The 17661-nt window shown below is 39.3% G+C and overlaps 1 long non-coding RNA gene across 3 annotated transcripts in view; it reads right to left on the bottom strand.

Annotated features, from left to right (window-relative positions):
* LOC103694749 (uncharacterized) overlaps positions 1-14504 on the bottom strand; it is a 47780-nt gene extending 33276 nt beyond the window's left edge. Inside the window, exons 1-7 of one of the 3 annotated variants that reach the window (XR_010061793.1) lie at positions 13004-14504; positions 12452-12554; positions 11434-11610; positions 8623-8833; positions 5745-5847; positions 4723-4899; positions 1919-2129 (exon numbers count right to left, since the gene is read on the bottom strand). This is a non-coding gene — a long non-coding RNA (uncharacterized LOC103694749). Of the gene's footprint in view, positions 1-1918; positions 2130-4722; positions 4900-5744; positions 5848-6296; positions 8598-8622; positions 8834-11433; positions 11611-12451 lie in introns of those variants that run through there. The other 2 variants (XR_010061792.1, XR_010061794.1) reach the window with 2 other exon arrangements.
* Between the last annotated feature and the right edge of the window lie 3157 nt (positions 14505-17661).

Raw genomic sequence — 17661 nt, 5'->3', positions numbered from 1 at the left:
ATACAATAATGTATCCAGAGGAGGGTTCCCTTCAAGAGCACATAACAACCCATTAACTATATCTTCTTCAAATCAAAAAGCCAAGCTGCCCTTTCCAGGAGCTTCATCTAAGACACAAGGGAAGACTTTTAATCAGTCTCCCTTCTAAAGACAGAGATGTCACTGATTTATTGAATTCTTTCCCACCTTCATGTGTGGATATTAAATACTCAATTTTCACACAAAGCCCCGAAATGGTTCTTTCCCACCTTAGGTAGCACACTCAAAATGATAAGGAAGAAAGGAAGTTGAAAACTTAGGTCAGGATGACTGTCAATGAAGCCATGATTCCACACAGTTAATCCCTCTAAAGGTACATCTTCTGTAACTAAATGATCAGTTTCTCCAATTTCCTCATCCATTGCTCCTAATAAGTAATTATGGAGGGTTGGGATGATGCCTTCATAGTAGACCAGATAAATAGATAAACACAAGTAAGCAAAGACATGGGGAAGATCCAGAGTAGTACAGTTTGGGTGGGGGAATGAAATGTAAGGGAAAATTACGTAAATTCAGATAAAAACTTTGCTCAGAGCCTTAAAAATAAAATATTTTAGCAATGTGGCTATTTGTGATGTGACCCGCTGTTCACAGGTATGGCTACAGATGCATTGGTTAATGCAGGTGCAATTTGAGAGAGCAAAAGCAAACACTCAGAGAACACATGATGGTTCAACCTTGGAATGAACAAGTAAGAAGTCAAACTGAACTATGGAGAGGTATCATGTGTAAGAAACAGACAGAAAGAGACAAAGTCAGGCAGGCATGCACACAGGCAGACAGACAGACAGACAGACAGACACACACACACACACATACACACACACACAAACAAAACATCAGTCTTGGGGAAAAAGATGTTGTAGATCACTGATAAGGATGTTCAACCAGGGAAGAAAATTCAAATTCTTTTGTTGGGTGCCACATGTGACAACTTCTATATGCTTGAAAGGGTGTCACTACTACATTTATGTACAACATCCATTAGGAACATCCAGACAGGGAAGGGTAAAGTAAGGGAAGAGACTAGGTATTCTTAAAATATACAAGTTTATTAAAGCCCCATGTTACCTTTCTCCTCATGCTGGCAGTCCCAGCAAAGAGAAGCCAGCCCATGGGCAGCCTGGCATGCATTTCTTGGATCTCTGTAAATTTTCCTTCCATACATGCTCCTTGGGCCCTAGGACTCTGGGAAGTTGTTGAATATTTTGCATCTTCCCATCTGTTTAAGTTATAGTCCAGTAAGTTGGATATCAACTGTGTTTGTACTTGTACTACTCCAGAGGACACCAAGTTCAGATGACAATGTGGTTTATGAGAGAAGCAAGTGCATAAACTGGCATGAAGTATGTTATCATTAGTAAAGACTGTTGTAGGAAGGAGGAAAAATAGGACAGAGATGCAGACAGAGAGAGAGAGATGAGACAGAGAGACAGAGAAAGACACATACAGAGGGAGAGAATGAAAGAATATGCCTTGTCAATATGAAGCCATAAAAGAATTTGTGACTCTAGAAGACAAATTATGAAGGACTGCCTGTAAATTCTAGTAACTAAGAAAGAAGCCTGGGATCAGTTATGATATTGAGACTTCATACAGATTGGCCTATACCAATGTGAGACACAAGACTTCCATGAGCAAATCCTTAGCCAGGAAAATGCAGTTATGGTGGCCCAGAAAAACAAACACTGATTTGTCCCCTCTGTCTGCCTCTCATTACTCTGATCTCTCTTGTCGCAAGAGGCTGAATGGTCTTCCACATACCCTGAGATGCAGCTCACAAGGGACAAAATCTATCTTCAACGGTGCTTCATCTGAGCCTACCCTTGGATTGTGGATGGTACTCAAGAAGCTAACTGACAGATTACACTTTGCCTACCTGGGTGTCAAAGTTCAGACATGAGACTCCCACTCTGTGATTCTCAAAACTTCCATGTTTCCATTGGATGGGCAGTGTCACAAATGGCCTGATACTGTCTTGTCAAACCTCTCATATGCTTCATGTGACCAAGTTGATAGCCACTATCAGCTAATTCACAGATCAACAGGATGCAACTGTGCTTCAGAGCCTTCATGTCTGGCCACAGAAGCTGAGAGAAAAATGTCATAGTTAACAGTGATAATGTAGCCATGTCAGGGCTTTTCCTCCAAGTTTCACTTTCAAGTGTATTATTTTATTGTAGATTATGCTACTCTTTCTAGAAGGTCATGTTGTGGGAGAACATTTGGATGCTTCCCCATCCACAGTTCATAGATTTCTTACATAGACTCCTTTCAGTGACAAGGTTTCTGTAAACTTGTATACAAACTAACCATGTAAGCACACAAGCATTAATTACTAAGGCTCAATTATCTCCTCAGAATGATGTCCATTAAAAGGCTATCTAAAATAACTTTGTTTCATTTAAATATTAGGTACTGGACTTTACCCAAGCACAAGTTTCTCCATTTTGAATTTAGCTGTTGCCAAAATAGTTTCTTAGGTTTTTCAACTTGAAGCATTGTTGAACCTCTGATTGTCCCTACAGAGTTATGTCCTTCAATCATGAGAACTGAGCAACTGTGTCCATAAAATCAAATTGATTCACTAGACATCTCTAAAATGCTTGTTTAAAGTCAGATTCAGTTGTTTTTTTTTAAGTCATCCTTCTTAAACATTGAAATGTAACCATTACTCATATACAGAATGCTTTCTCAAGAAAGGAAGAGGAATTCTAAATTTTTCATTGACTTTGGGTGTAACTTACTTGTGGAGCACGCAGCTGATATCTTGGATAAATCCAGCGTGCCACACACAGAACAAAGCGAGTCAATTATTTGTAGTTTGTGTGTGTGTGTGTGTGTGTGTGTGTGTGTGTGTTTGTGTGTGTGTGTTTGTGTGTGTGTGTGTGTGTGTGTGTGTGTAGGTCACTCCACATTAACTCGTGCTACATGTTTGAGAAGCACACTTGTTCAAAGATAGCATGAACTTCTTTCTTTTGTATGCCTCTTTAACATATCTAATCACTTCAAATTATACCAGTTACTGATATCTCTGGGGTACAGATTAAATTCATAATATCCACCATTAATCTCTCCTTAGGGACTCAGAGCTGAATGATAAATATTTTTTGGAGTATTTAGATTCGAATTTTGCCCGAAAATCATCAAGATTTATTGTTCTGTAAATGCTAATCCAGCTGGTATTTTGGACATTTGAGATTCATGTCCAGACTTCATCAGCTAAATGCACTCCCTTTACTGTTGGCAAGTTCAGGATATGCTTCCTGAATGTCATGTTTGCTGTGACTACCTAGTTATACTGTCATGTGATACACAAGTGAGTTCTAATATAGTTTTCCTAATACTCAATGCTTCTGATCAGAATATGTGAATTGGGGAATCAATCCCTCTGTGCTAAATATAGGTTGTGAAAAGCCTCTGGATAAATTTTGGATAGCATCTTGAATATATGCATGTGCTTTTTAGGTGGTTTTTAATTATGTATTAACAGTCCACATACAATAACATCAGATTATTGTAAGTTTCAACGTTAAGTGATTTCTTGTCCCTCCTGGCTGAGAATTGTGTGGGGATACTTAGATCAATCTGTGTAGCCATAAGGAATTCTTCTTGATATATTATCATCTAGTGATGGTGTAATATCTATAACCCATGATACACAGCCATTGATACACAGTCCTTGACCTGTGTAAAAGAAAAATATTTACAGAAGTCTGATCCTGTAATGTTTTGGCTACTACATGATTCCCTTAGCTACAATATGTCTATGCATGCTTATTCGGGCCCAAGTGATCATGGGGAGACAAACCTGGCTAAAAATGTCAACTACAACTCAGATGTCTTCTACATATACAGTCTCAGGTACAGTCACTGCAGTTCAGGTGTGAAACTGCAGAATACTCAGCCATTTTCCAAATTAAAAAAAAAAACAAATTGCTGAGACAAGGATTGAGGGAATGCTTTCATCTATGTAGAACATTAATTTCAGCCTCACGTACAAATGTGTGATGTGAAGAAGATTCAACACTGTACTGCAGAAGGAATACTATACTTTTGGATATGGTCTCTCTAAACTAGTGTATGATATCAATACAGTCTTCTGTGACAGATTTTCAAACACATCTGTACATCTGAGGAATCCAACAGAGTATCTGTGGCTCAAGCAAATACACTTCATGTCATTTGTGACCCTCACTGGGACCACTTAGTATTAGGTGACAGAGTTCTGACTCATTTTTAAGTCTTTTTTTGTATCTCATGATAATTTTTGATGCTTTCTTTCCATCATTGTATAGTTAGTCAAAAGGCCTGTGTATCTGATATCAGCTTAATTATCAGATGTTGGTTGCAATTTTCCCTCCTGCTAAATTTACAGCTACAAAGAAGTGTTTCTTATTAGAAGGCCTTGATTTCTACAATGTAGCATTTTGTTGTCCATTGTTTTCTCTAGCACCCTCAGTTCCCTCAAGGGTCCTATCAGTGAAGAAATGCATTGAGAATGAGAATGTTTGTGGGACCCAGGTAGACAAAATGAATCAAAGTTTCCTTGAATGTGATAAGAACTTAGTGGACAAGGGATATATTCATCTTAGTCAATGAAATTCTCCCCCTATGTACCCAATGGACAAACATTTACCCACATGTATTGGCTTGTTAGACATGCCTGCTTAGCCTGCTTACCAAGTTACCAGGCTGTGAAGAGTAGACTTTGTTCTCAGCAAGGGATTAGGTGGTGGATCAATCCTTGTTCACTGTTTCCAACTCCTCCAAGGTAAGCAAATTCCTCCAAAAGCAGATCCACTTTGCGTAGTCTACCAGATTTCAAGTATCAAGCTATGAGCCCAGTCAACAGAAAATCTACATAGTTCAGAAAAAGTAAAATTTTTCTTCATTTAGTGCTGGGGTCAAGGGGCAGCTATAATTGTGTCTTTCTTTTTTGTAGGTTCCTCTTGAGACAGGGTAGTGGGAAGAGCATTGGAGGAGGGTAAGTCTTGATCTGTTTATAGTTGCAGAATAATAATAATAATAATAATAATAATAATAATAATAATAAAATGTAGTTTATGCTGGTTAGGTTATTCAGCATTTAAGAACAGTGACTGTTTTTCAAAGGTCCTGAGTTCAATTCCCATTAAACACATCATGGCATGCAACCATCTAAGGTGGCATCTGATGCCCTCTTCTGGTGAGTCTGACCGCTACAGTATATTTACAAAAATCAAATAATTTAAATCTCTTAAATAAATGAATAAACAAACAAATAAATAAATAAATAAATAAATAAATAAATAAAAGTTCACTTATCTAAGTCTCAGTTACTGTGCTACTGTAGCTGCCCAGCTTTCCCTGTTCCTCTGAGGACAGAAAATGCATTCTCTAGCTATTCAAATCCTGGAAGAGAGATCACTAATTACTTGCTGAAACCCAGGAATGTTATTCAAACTATAGCTTCTGTTGTTCTGATAAATGAAATAGCTTCCCGTCACACTCCTATCCTGACTTCATTTCTTCCACTGAGAGTCACATAAGAAATTTAGTTTGTGCATGAGGAGGTTGGAGTTCCAGTTTCTTTGTATGTGAGAAAACTGGGGTTAACACAGAGAGGTCAAGACTGTCAAAAAAGAAGTGGGCGTAATGGCTATCATTTACTCAAATCCTGTTGGTTCAATGAGTCAGTATCTCTGAGAGTTTACCCAACTCACAGGTCTTCTTCTGGAGCTCAATAGTCAGGTTTCTCCAACTTCTTAATCTGCTCTGCTTGCTCATTGATGATAGGAGGTTGGGATGTTGCCTTTCTAGCAGACCCTGTAGTAAAACACAAGGGAACCACAAGAACAACAGCCCAGTCATAGGATAAAACATGCTGTGTCCCCAAAAAGAAGCATGAGGAAAGGGGAAATCTACAGATACTTTGAAGCACTGAAAGGTGAGGAAAGCTCTCTTCAAGATCTATTAGCTACTCTCCTGCTCCCAGCCATGATTGTTAGATATATACAGGTAAACCCTGGACTCCATAGTGCTTTGGATCACCAAGCCCTAATCATGTATGTTCAAAACAAATGATTCTGATATCTTTAAACATATCCAGGGGAGTATCACACTCTCTGTTCTTGTCATAACATGTCAATGACATGTACAGGAGGCCTCTGAAGATTAAGTCCAATACTCTTCCCTGAGAGTCAAAGTTTTTATCCCTGTGGCTCCTATTGGCTTTCTTTCTCACTGAGAGTGAAACTTAGGAACTCATAACAGACCCACTGCATGGTTGTCAATTGCTGGCTGTCTGCCAAACATTCATCAGATATTCTTGACTCTGGGTCGCTTCTTTAAGAATCCAGAGGTTTCAGATCATTAGTCCTAATCCTAGAAGGCGTGACCCAAGCCCAACTTCTCCAGGAAGCTCCTGAGCACCAGTCCAGAGCTTACTCTCTCTGGTTTACACCTGATCGTTTAATTTTTTCACTTTTATAACAAGAAAAATGTCCTAATTTCGTCTTCTTCTCTCTCTTGTGCTCAATGCTCTCTGTTTTCTTTGTAAATAGCTTGATCATCCTGAAAAACATGTCTCTGGGTAAACCAATAAATACTAACTAAATGCACGAGGGCAGCTTCTGTTTCCATAACATTAGTGACATCACAGATAATACCATGGTAATTCCAGCATACAATAATGTATCCAGAGGAGGGTTCCCTTCAAGAGCACATAACAACCCATTAACTATATCTTCTTCAAATCAAAAAGCCAAGCTGCCCTTTCCAGGAGCTTCATCTAAGACACAAGGGAAGACTTTTAATCAGTCTCCCTTCTAAAGACAGAGATGTCACTGATTTATTGAATTCTTTCCCACCTTCATGTGTGGATATTAAATACTCAATTTTCACACAAAGCCCCGAAATGGTTCTTTCCCACCTTAGGTAGCACACTCAAAATGATAAGGAAGAAAGGAAGTTGAAAACTTAGGTCAGGATGACTGTCAATGAAGCCATGATTCCACACAGTTAATCCCTCTAAAGGTACATCTTCTGTAACTAAATGATCAGTTTCTCCAATTTCCTCATCCATTGCTCCTAATAAGTAATTATGGAGGGTTGGGATGATGCCTTCATAGTAGACCAGATAAATAGATAAACACAAGTAAGCAAAGACATGGGGAAGATCCAGAGTAGTACAGTTTGGGTGGGGGAATGAAATGTAAGGGAAAATTACGTAAATTCAGATAAAAACTTTGCTCAGAGCCTTAAAAATAAAATATTTTAGCAATGTGGCTATTTGTGATGTGACCCGCTGTTCACAGGTATGGCTACAGATGCATTGGTTAATGCAGGTGCAATTTGAGAGAGCAAAAGCAAACACTCAGAGAACACATGATGGTTCAACCTTGGAATGAACAAGTAAGAAGTCAAACTGAACTATGGAGAGGTATCATGTGTAAGAAACAGACAGAAAGAGACAAAGTCAGGCAGGCATGCACACAGGCAGACAGACAGACAGACAGACAGACAGACACACACACACATACACACACACACAAACAAAACATCAGTCTTGGGGAAAAAGATGTTGTAGATCACTGATAAGGATGTTCAACCAGGGAAGAAAATTCAAATTCTTTTGTTGGGTGCCACATGTGACAACTTCTATATGCTTGAAAGGGTGTCACTACTACATTTATGTACAACATCCATTAGGAACATCCAGACAGGGAAGGGTAAAGTAAGGGAAGAGACTAGGTATTCTTAAAATATACAAGTTTATTAAAGCCCCATGTTACCTTTCTCCTCATGCTGGCAGTCCCAGCAAAGAGAAGCCAGCCCATGGGCAGCCTGGCATGCATTTCTTGGATCTCTGTAAATTTTCCTTCCATACATGCTCCTTGGGCCCTAGGACTCTGGGAAGTTGTTGAATATTTTGCATCTTCCCATCTGTTTAAGTTATAGTCCAGTAAGTTGGATATCAACTGTGTTTGTACTTGTACTACTCCAGAGGACACCAAGTTCAGATGACAATGTGGTTTATGAGAGAAGCAAGTGCATAAACTGGCATGAAGTATGTTATCATTAGTAAAGACTGTTGTAGGAAGGAGGAAAAATAGGACAGAGATGCAGACAGAGAGAGAGAGATGAGACAGAGAGACAGAGAAAGACACATACAGAGGGAGAGAATGAAAGAATATGCCTTGTCAATATGAAGCCATAAAAGAATTTGTGACTCTAGAAGACAAATTATGAAGGACTGCCTGTAAATTCTAGTAACTAAGAAAGAAGCCTGGGATCAGTTATGATATTGAGACTTCATACAGATTGGCCTATACCAATGTGAGACACAAGACTTCCATGAGCAAATCCTTAGCCAGGAAAATGCAGTTATGGTGGCCCAGAAAAACAAACACTGATTTGTCCCCTCTGTCTGCCTCTCATTACTCTGATCTCTCTTGTCGCAAGAGGCTGAATGGTCTTCCACATACCCTGAGATGCAGCTCACAAGGGACAAAATCTATCTTCAACGGTGCTTCATCTGAGCCTACCCTTGGATTGTGGATGGTACTCAAGAAGCTAACTGACAGATTACACTTTGCCTACCTGGGTGTCAAAGTTCAGACATGAGACTCCCACTCTGTGATTCTCAAAACTTCCATGTTTCCATTGGATGGGCAGTGTCACAAATGGCCTGATACTGTCTTGTCAAACCTCTCATATGCTTCATGTGACCAAGTTGATAGCCACTATCAGCTAATTCACAGATCAACAGGATGCAACTGTGCTTCAGAGCCTTCATGTCTGGCCACAGAAGCTGAGAGAAAAATGTCATAGTTAACAGTGATAATGTAGCCATGTCAGGGCTTTTCCTCCAAGTTTCACTTTCAAGTGTATTATTTTATTGTAGATTATGCTACTCTTTCTAGAAGGTCATGTTGTGGGAGAACATTTGGATGCTTCCCCATCCACAGTTCATAGATTTCTTACATAGACTCCTTTCAGTGACAAGGTTTCTGTAAACTTGTATACAAACTAACCATGTAAGCACACAAGCATTAATTACTAAGGCTCAATTATCTCCTCAGAATGATGTCCATTAAAAGGCTATCTAAAATAACTTTGTTTCATTTAAATATTAGGTACTGGACTTTACCCAAGCACAAGTTTCTCCATTTTGAATTTAGCTGTTGCCAAAATAGTTTCTTAGGTTTTTCAACTTGAAGCATTGTTGAACCTCTGATTGTCCCTACAGAGTTATGTCCTTCAATCATGAGAACTGAGCAACTGTGTCCATAAAATCAAATTGATTCACTAGACATCTCTAAAATGCTTGTTTAAAGTCAGATTCAGTTGTTTTTTTTTAAGTCATCCTTCTTAAACATTGAAATGTAACCATTACTCATATACAGAATGCTTTCTCAAGAAAGGAAGAGGAATTCTAAATTTTTCATTGACTTTGGGTGTAACTTACTTGTGGAGCACGCAGCTGATATCTTGGATAAATCCAGCGTGCCACACACAGAACAAAGCGAGTCAATTATTTGTAGTTTGTGTGTGTGTGTGTGTGTGTGTGTGTGTGTGTGTGTGTTTGTGTGTGTGTGTTTGTGTGTGTGTGTGTGTGTGTGTGTGTAGGTCACTCCACATTAACTCGTGCTACATGTTTGAGAAGCACACTTGTTCAAAGATAGCATGAACTTCTTTCTTTTGTATGCCTCTTTAACATATCTAATCACTTCAAATTATACCAGTTACTGATATCTCTGGGGTACAGATTAAATTCATAATATCCACCATTAATCTCTCCTTAGGGACTCAGAGCTGAATGATAAATATTTTTTGGAGTATTTAGATTCGAATTTTGCCCGAAAATCATCAAGATTTATTGTTCTGTAAATGCTAATCCAGCTGGTATTTTGGACATTTGAGATTCATGTCCAGACTTCATCAGCTAAATGCACTCCCTTTACTGTTGGCAAGTTCAGGATATGCTTCCTGAATGTCATGTTTGCTGTGACTACCTAGTTATACTGTCATGTGATACACAAGTGAGTTCTAATATAGTTTTCCTAATACTCAATGCTTCTGATCAGAATATGTGAATTGGGGAATCAATCCCTCTGTGCTAAATATAGGTTGTGAAAAGCCTCTGGATAAATTTTGGATAGCATCTTGAATATATGCATGTGCTTTTTAGGTGGTTTTTAATTATGTATTAACAGTCCACATACAATAACATCAGATTATTGTAAGTTTCAACGTTAAGTGATTTCTTGTCCCTCCTGGCTGAGAATTGTGTGGGGATACTTAGATCAATCTGTGTAGCCATAAGGAATTCTTCTTGATATATTATCATCTAGTGATGGTGCAATATCTATAACCCATGATACACAGCCATTGATACACAGTCCTTGACCTGTGTAAAAGAAAAATATTTACAGAAGTCTGATCCTGTAATGTTTTGGCTACTACATGATTCCCTTAGCTACAATATGTCTATGCATGCTTATTCGGGCCCAAGTGATCATGGGGAGACAAACCTGGCTAAAAATGTCAACTACAACTCAGATGTCTTCTACATATACAGTCTCAGGTACAGTCACTGCAGTTCAGGTGTGAAACTGCAGAATACTCAGCCATTTTCCAAATTAAAAAAAAAAAAAAAACAAATTGCTGAGACAAGGATTGAGGGAATGCTTTCATCTATGTAGAACATTAATTTCAGCCTCACGTACAAATGTGTGATGTGAAGAAGATTCAACACTGTACTGCAGAAGGAATACTATACTTTTGGATATGGTCTCTCTAAACTAGTGTATGATATCAATACAGTCTTCTGTGACAGATTTTCAAACACATCTGTACATCTGAGGAATCCAACAGAGTATCTGTGGCTCAAGCAAATACACTTCATGTCATTTGTGACCCTCACTGGGACCACTTAGTATTAGGTGACAGAGTTCTGACTCATTTTTAAGTCTTTTTTTGTATCTCATGATAATTTTTGATGCTTTCTTTCCATCATTGTATAGTTAGTCAAAAGGCCTGTGTATCTGATATCAGCTTAATTATCAGATGTTGGTTGCAATTTTCCCTCCTGCTAAATTTACAGCTACAAAGAAGTGTTTCTTATTAGAAGGCCTTGATTTCTACAATGTAGCATTTTGTTGTCCATTGTTTTCTCTAGCACCCTCAGTTCCCTCAAGGGTCCTATCAGTGAAGAAATGCATTGAGAATGAGAATGTTTGTGGGACCCAGGTAGACAAAATGAATCAAAGTTTCCTTGAATGTGATAAGAACTTAGTGGACAAGGGATATATTCATCTTAGTCAATGAAATTCTCCCCCTATGTACCCAATGGACAAACATTTACCCACATGTATTGGCTTGTTAGACATGCCTGCTTAGCCTGCTTACCAAGTTACCAGGCTGTGAAGAGTAGACTTTGTTCTCAGCAAGGGATTAGGTGGTGGATCAATCCTTGTTCACTGTTTCCAACTCCTCCAAGGTAAGCAAATTCCTCCAAAAGCAGATCCACTTTGCGTAGTCTACCAGATTTCAAGTATCAAGCTATGAGCCCAGTCAACAGAAAATCTACATAGTTCAGAAAAAGTAAAATTTTTCTTCATTTAGTGCTGGGGTCAAGGGGCAGCTATAATTGTGTCTTTCTTTTTTGTAGGTTCCTCTTGAGACAGGGTAGTGGGAAGAGCATTGGAGGAGGGTAAGTCTTGATCTGTTTATAGTTGCAGAATAATAATAATAATAATAATTATAATAATAATAATAATAAAATGTAGTTTATGCTGGTTAGGTTATTCAGCATTTAAGAACAGTGACTGTTTTTCAAAGGTCCTGAGTTCAATTCCCATTAAACACATCATGGCATGCAACCATCTAAGGTGGCATCTGATGCCCTCTTCTGGTGAGTCTGACCGCTACAGTATATTTACAAAAATCAAATAATTTAAATCTCTTAAATAAATGAATAAACAAACAAATAAATAAATAAATAAATAAATAAATAAAAGTTCACTTATCTAAGTCTCAGTTACTGTGCTACTGTAGCTGCCCAGCTTTCCCTGTTCCTCTGAGGACAGAAAATGCATTCTCTAGCTATTCAAATCCTGGAAGAGAGATCACTAATTACTTGCTGAAACCCAGGAATGTTATTCAAACTATAGCTTCTGTTGTTCTGATAAATGAAATAGCTTCCCGTCACACTCCTATCCTGACTTCATTTCTTCCACTGAGAGTCACATAAGAAATTTAGTTTGTGCATGAGGAGGTTGGAGTTCCAGTTTCTTTGTATGTGAGAAAACTGGGGTTAACACAGAGAGGTCAAGACTGTCAAAAAAGAAGTGGGCGTAATGGCTATCATTTACTCAAATCCTGTTGGTTCAATGAGTCAGTATCTCTGAGAGTTTACCCAACTCACAGGTCTTCTTCTGGAGCTCAATAGTCAGGTTTCTCCAACTTCTTAATCTGCTCTGCTTGCTCATTGATGATAGGAGGTTGGGATGTTGCCTTTCTAGCAGACCCTGTAGTAAAACACAAGGGAACCACAAGAACAACAGCCCAGTCATAGGATAAAACATGCTGTGTCCCCAAAAAGAAGCATGAGGAAAGGGGAAATCTACAGATACTTTGAAGCACTGAAAGGTGAGGAAAGCTCTCTTCAAGATCTATTAGCTACTCTCCTGCTCCCAGCCATGATTGTTAGATATATACAGGTAAACCCTGGACTCCATAGTGCTTTGGATCACCAAGCCCTAATCATGTATGTTCAAAACAAATGATTCTGATATCTTTAAACATATCCAGGGGAGTATCACACTCTCTGTTCTTGTCATAACATGTCAATGACATGTACAGGAGGCCTCTGAAGATTAAGTCCAATACTCTTCCCTGAGAGTCAAAGTTTTTATCCCTGTGGCTCCTATTGGCTTTCTTTCTCACTGAGAGTGAAACTTAGGAACTCATAACAGACCCACTGCATGGTTGTCAATTGCTGGCTGTCTGCCAAACATTCATCAGATATTCTTGACTCTGGGTCGCTTCTTTAAGAATCCAGAGGTTTCAGATCATTAGTCCTAATCCTAGAAGGCGTGACCCAAGCCCAACTTCTCCAGGAAGCTCCTGAGCACCAGTCCAGAGCTTACTCTCTCTGGTTTACACCTGATCGTTTAATTTTTTCACTTTTATAACAAGAAAAATGTCCTAATTTCGTCTTCTTCTCTCTCTTGTGCTCAATGCTCTCTGTTTTCTTTGTAAATAGCTTGATCATCCTGAAAAACATGTCTCTGGGTAAACCAATAAATACTAACTAAATGCACGAGGGCAGCTTCTGTTTCCATAACATTAGTGACATCACAGAGAATACCATGGTAATTCCAGCATACAATAATGTATCCAGAGGAGGGTTCCCTTCAAGAGCACATAACAACCCATTAACTATATCTTCTTCAAATCAAAAAGCCAAGCTGCCCTTTCCAGGAGCTTCATCTAAGACACAAGGGAAGACTTTTAATCAGTCTCCCTTCTAAAGACAGAGATGTCACTGATTTATTGAATTCTTTCCCACCTTCATGTGTGGATATTAAATACTCAATTTTCACACAAAGCCCCGAAATGGTTCTTTCCCACCTTAGGTAGCACACTCAAAATGATAAGGAAGAAAGGAAGTTGAAAACTTAGGTCAGGATGACTGTCAATGAAGCCATGATTCCACACAGTTAATCCCTCTAAGGGTACATCTTCTGTAACTAAATGATCAGTTTCTCCAATTTCCTCATCCATTGCTCCTAATAAGTAATTATGGAGGGTTGGGATGATGCCTTCATAGTAGACCAGATAAATAGATAAACACAAGTAAGCAAAGACATGGGGAAGATCCAGAGTAGTACAGTTTGGGTGGGGGAATGAAATGTAAGGGAAAATTACGTAAATTCAGATAAAAACTTTGCTCAGAGCCTTAAAAATAAAATATTTTAGCAATGTGGCTATTTGTGATGTGACCCGCTGTTCACAGGTATGGCTACAGATGCATTGGTTAATGCAGGTGCAATTTGAGAGAGCAAAAGCAAACACTCAGAGAACACATGATGGTTCAACCTTGGAATGAACAAGTAAGAAGTCAAACTGAACTATGGAGAGGTATCATGTGTAAGAAACAGACAGAAAGAGACAAAGTCAGGCAGGCATGCACACAGGCAGACAGACAGACAGACAGACAGACACACACACACACACATACACACACACACAAACAAAACATCAGTCTTGGGGAAAAAGATGTTGTAGATCACTGATAAGGATGTTCAACCAGGGAAGAAAATTCAAATTCTTTTGTTGGGTGCCACATGTGACAACTTCTATATGCTTGAAAGGGTGTCACTACTACATTTATGTACAACATCCATTAGGAACATCCAGACAGGGAAGGGTAAAGTAAGGGAAGAGACTAGGTATTCTTAAAATATACAAGTTTATTAAAGCCCCATGTTACCTTTCTCCTCATGCTGGCAGTCCCAGCAAAGAGAAGCCAGCCCATGGGCAGCATGGCATGCATTTCTTGGATCTCTGTAAATTTTCCTTCCATACATGCTCCTTGGGCCCTAGGACTCTGGGAAGTTGTTGAATATTTTGCATCTTCCCATCTGTTTAAGTTATAGTCCAGTAAGTTGGATATCAACTGTGTTTGTACTTGTACTTCTCCAGAGGACACCAAGTTCAGATGACAATGTGGTTTATGAGAGAAGCAAGTGCATAAACTGGCATGAAGTATGTTATCATTAGTAAAGACTGTTGTAGGAAGGAGGAAAAATAGGACAGAGATGCAGACAGAGAGAGAGAGATGAGACAGAGAGACAGAGAAAGACACATACAGAGGGAGAGAATGAAAGAATATGCCTTGTCAATATGAAGCCATAAAAGAATTTGTGACTCTAGAAGACAAATTATGAAGGACTGCCTGTAAATTCTAGTAACTAAGAAAGAAGCCTGGGATCAGTTATGATATTGAGACTTCATACAGATTGGCCTATACCAATGTGAGACACAAGACTTCCATGAGCAAATCCTTAGCCAGGAAAATGCAGTTATGGTGGCCCAGAAAAACAAACACTGATTTGTCCCCTCTGTCTGCCTCTCATTACTCTGATCTCTCTTGTCGCAAGAGGCTGAATGGTCTTCCACATACCCTGAGATGCAGCTCACAATGAATAGCATCTATCTTCAATGGTGCTTCATTTGATCATACCCTTGGATTTTGGATGGTACTCAGGACTGAACTAACAGGTTACACTTTGCCTAGCTGGGTGTCAAAGTTCAGACATGAGACTCACACTCTGTCATTTCCAACAATTCCATGTATCCATTGGGATGGCAATGTCACAATGGCCTGCTACTGTCTTCTCACTCCTTTCACATTCTTCATGTGACCCAGTTGACAGGCACCTTGAGTTTATTCTCAGATCCTCAGGAGGCATATTGGCCTCAGAGCCCTCATGTCTGGCCACACAACAAAGAGTAAAATATGGCAGTTCACAATGATAATGCAGACATTCTAAGGTATTTCCTCCAAGTTTTACTTTCAAGTTTATTCTCTTATTTTTGATTATACTACTCTTTCTAGAAAGTCATGATGTGGGAGAGCATTTGGTTTCTGCCCCATCCGCAATTTACAGTTTTCTTACATAGACTTTTTTCAGTGACACACACACACACACACACACACACACACACACACACACATATATATATATATACCCATACACACAAATACACAGAATGTAATAATAGAGATGTGAATGTTGAAGAAATTTAGGACAGTCGATTTATAATATAAGATGTGGAGGGTTGCACTAAAATCTAAGCCCATAGGATGAAGGATGGGGAACAATTGTGAGTGGTGCTTTCCCCCCATTTGGACATATGAACAATGAAGTATGAGACAGTAGATCTGCGTGGTCAAAGCCAAAGACCAGAAACATACACTGTCAATTGAATGTGAATAGCTCATCTCTCTGATCTCTAGTGGAAGAGTTTATTTCTTTCACACACCTCTCCTGAATCATACTTCATTGCACTCCAATGCTAGCACACTGAAGGTTATTCAAGAACATACCTGACAGGTGATCTTTTGACCTAGCTTCATATAGAGATGAAGCAAGAATGTCAGCATTCCCAGAACTCTGTTGACCACGGGGTGCTGATTTCCACTGGATCCCTTAGCAATGCTTCAGAAATCCAAGGAGTCAGTCTCCTCAGGCCTACTCACAGCTGCACATGGTGTATTTTGGCTTCACAACACCACAGCCTGTAGTTACAGAAGCCTGGATGAAAACTATAAAGTACATCACCATACAGTTGCTGGGAAGATCATCAGAATCACTGATAGGTCTCTCTAGGAACATGACTGTAGATAGGCATGCCTTGCATGGATAGAACATGGTTTTTTAGTTCCCCCGATTACTCTACAGGACACATAGGGAATTCAGGAAGGAGCCAGTCCCTGTTCTAGTTCACTAACTCACAGTTCTTAGAAAATTGCCTGCCAAAGGACACTGTCATTAGGACAAAACAGCAACCATCAGATAGGGAAAGGCTCTATACCAATCCTACACCTGATAGAGTGCTATAATTCAATAGATACAAAGAATTCAAGAAATTAAACTTCGGAGAGACAAATCACCCTGTTAAAATTGGGTTCCAGAAATGAACAAAGAATTCTCAACCGAGGAAAATCAAATATTTGAGAAGCATCTAAAGAAATATTCATCATATTTAGCCATCAATGAAATGTAAATGAGAACAACCCTAAGATTCCACCTCACACATGTAAGAATGGCTGAAATAAGAATCTCAGGAGACAGCAGATGTTGATTAGGATGTCAAGAAAGAGGAAAGCTTCTTCTTTCTTGGTGGGATTACAAATCACTCTGGAAGTCAGTCTGGAGATTCCTCAGAAAATTGGAAATTGCACTACCTGAGGGCCCAGATTTACCTAGCCTGGGCATATAACCAAAAGATGCTCCAACATTCAATAAAGACACATGCTCAACTATGTTCATAGTGTAAGACCCCCTTATGGGAGACCCCACTCCAGTCGCAAGATGATACTGCCCCAAGAAATGTGAGAGACCGGCTCTTGATGTAACGTACACGAGGCAGTTTATTATCAGAGTTCTGGGACGGCTCGTATCTCACACAGGAGACAGAGGAGTCTACACCAAGACTCGAAATTTAAGGCTTTTTATACGGGAAGGCAATGGGATGCAGCGTGTTTATACTGGATTGCTTGATTTATATATCAGCAAGGGAAATGGGTGCAAGGTCTCATCAGCAAGCAGTACGTGTGGGCTGGAGTGTTCACAATGTAGGAGAGTGTCCTATCTTTATTTGCAGAACAGGGAATTTCGTAACTATTAACTATAGCGGAACAGGGAGTTTGCCCATTCGGATGACCCATGACTCAGCTGAGATGATGGCTGCTAGTTCCTGGAACAATCGTTGACCTTGTGTTTAGGCTTGGCCGGGCATGTCTCAGGCCAGTTCTGTCCTGTCTTCTTATCCGCTGTTCTTTTGTAGTTTTTATGAAGTTTTTATTTTAACTCCTTCAATAGCAGACTTATCAGGGATACCAGA

Source organism: Rattus norvegicus, chromosome Y, assembly GCF_036323735.1.
Source record: "Rattus norvegicus strain BN/NHsdMcwi chromosome Y, GRCr8, whole genome shotgun sequence".
Classification (NCBI taxonomy): Eukaryota; Metazoa; Chordata; class Mammalia; order Rodentia; family Muridae; genus Rattus; species Rattus norvegicus.
Note: the sequence above shows the minus strand (reverse complement) of the source record. Positions and strands in the feature narration are given on the sequence as shown.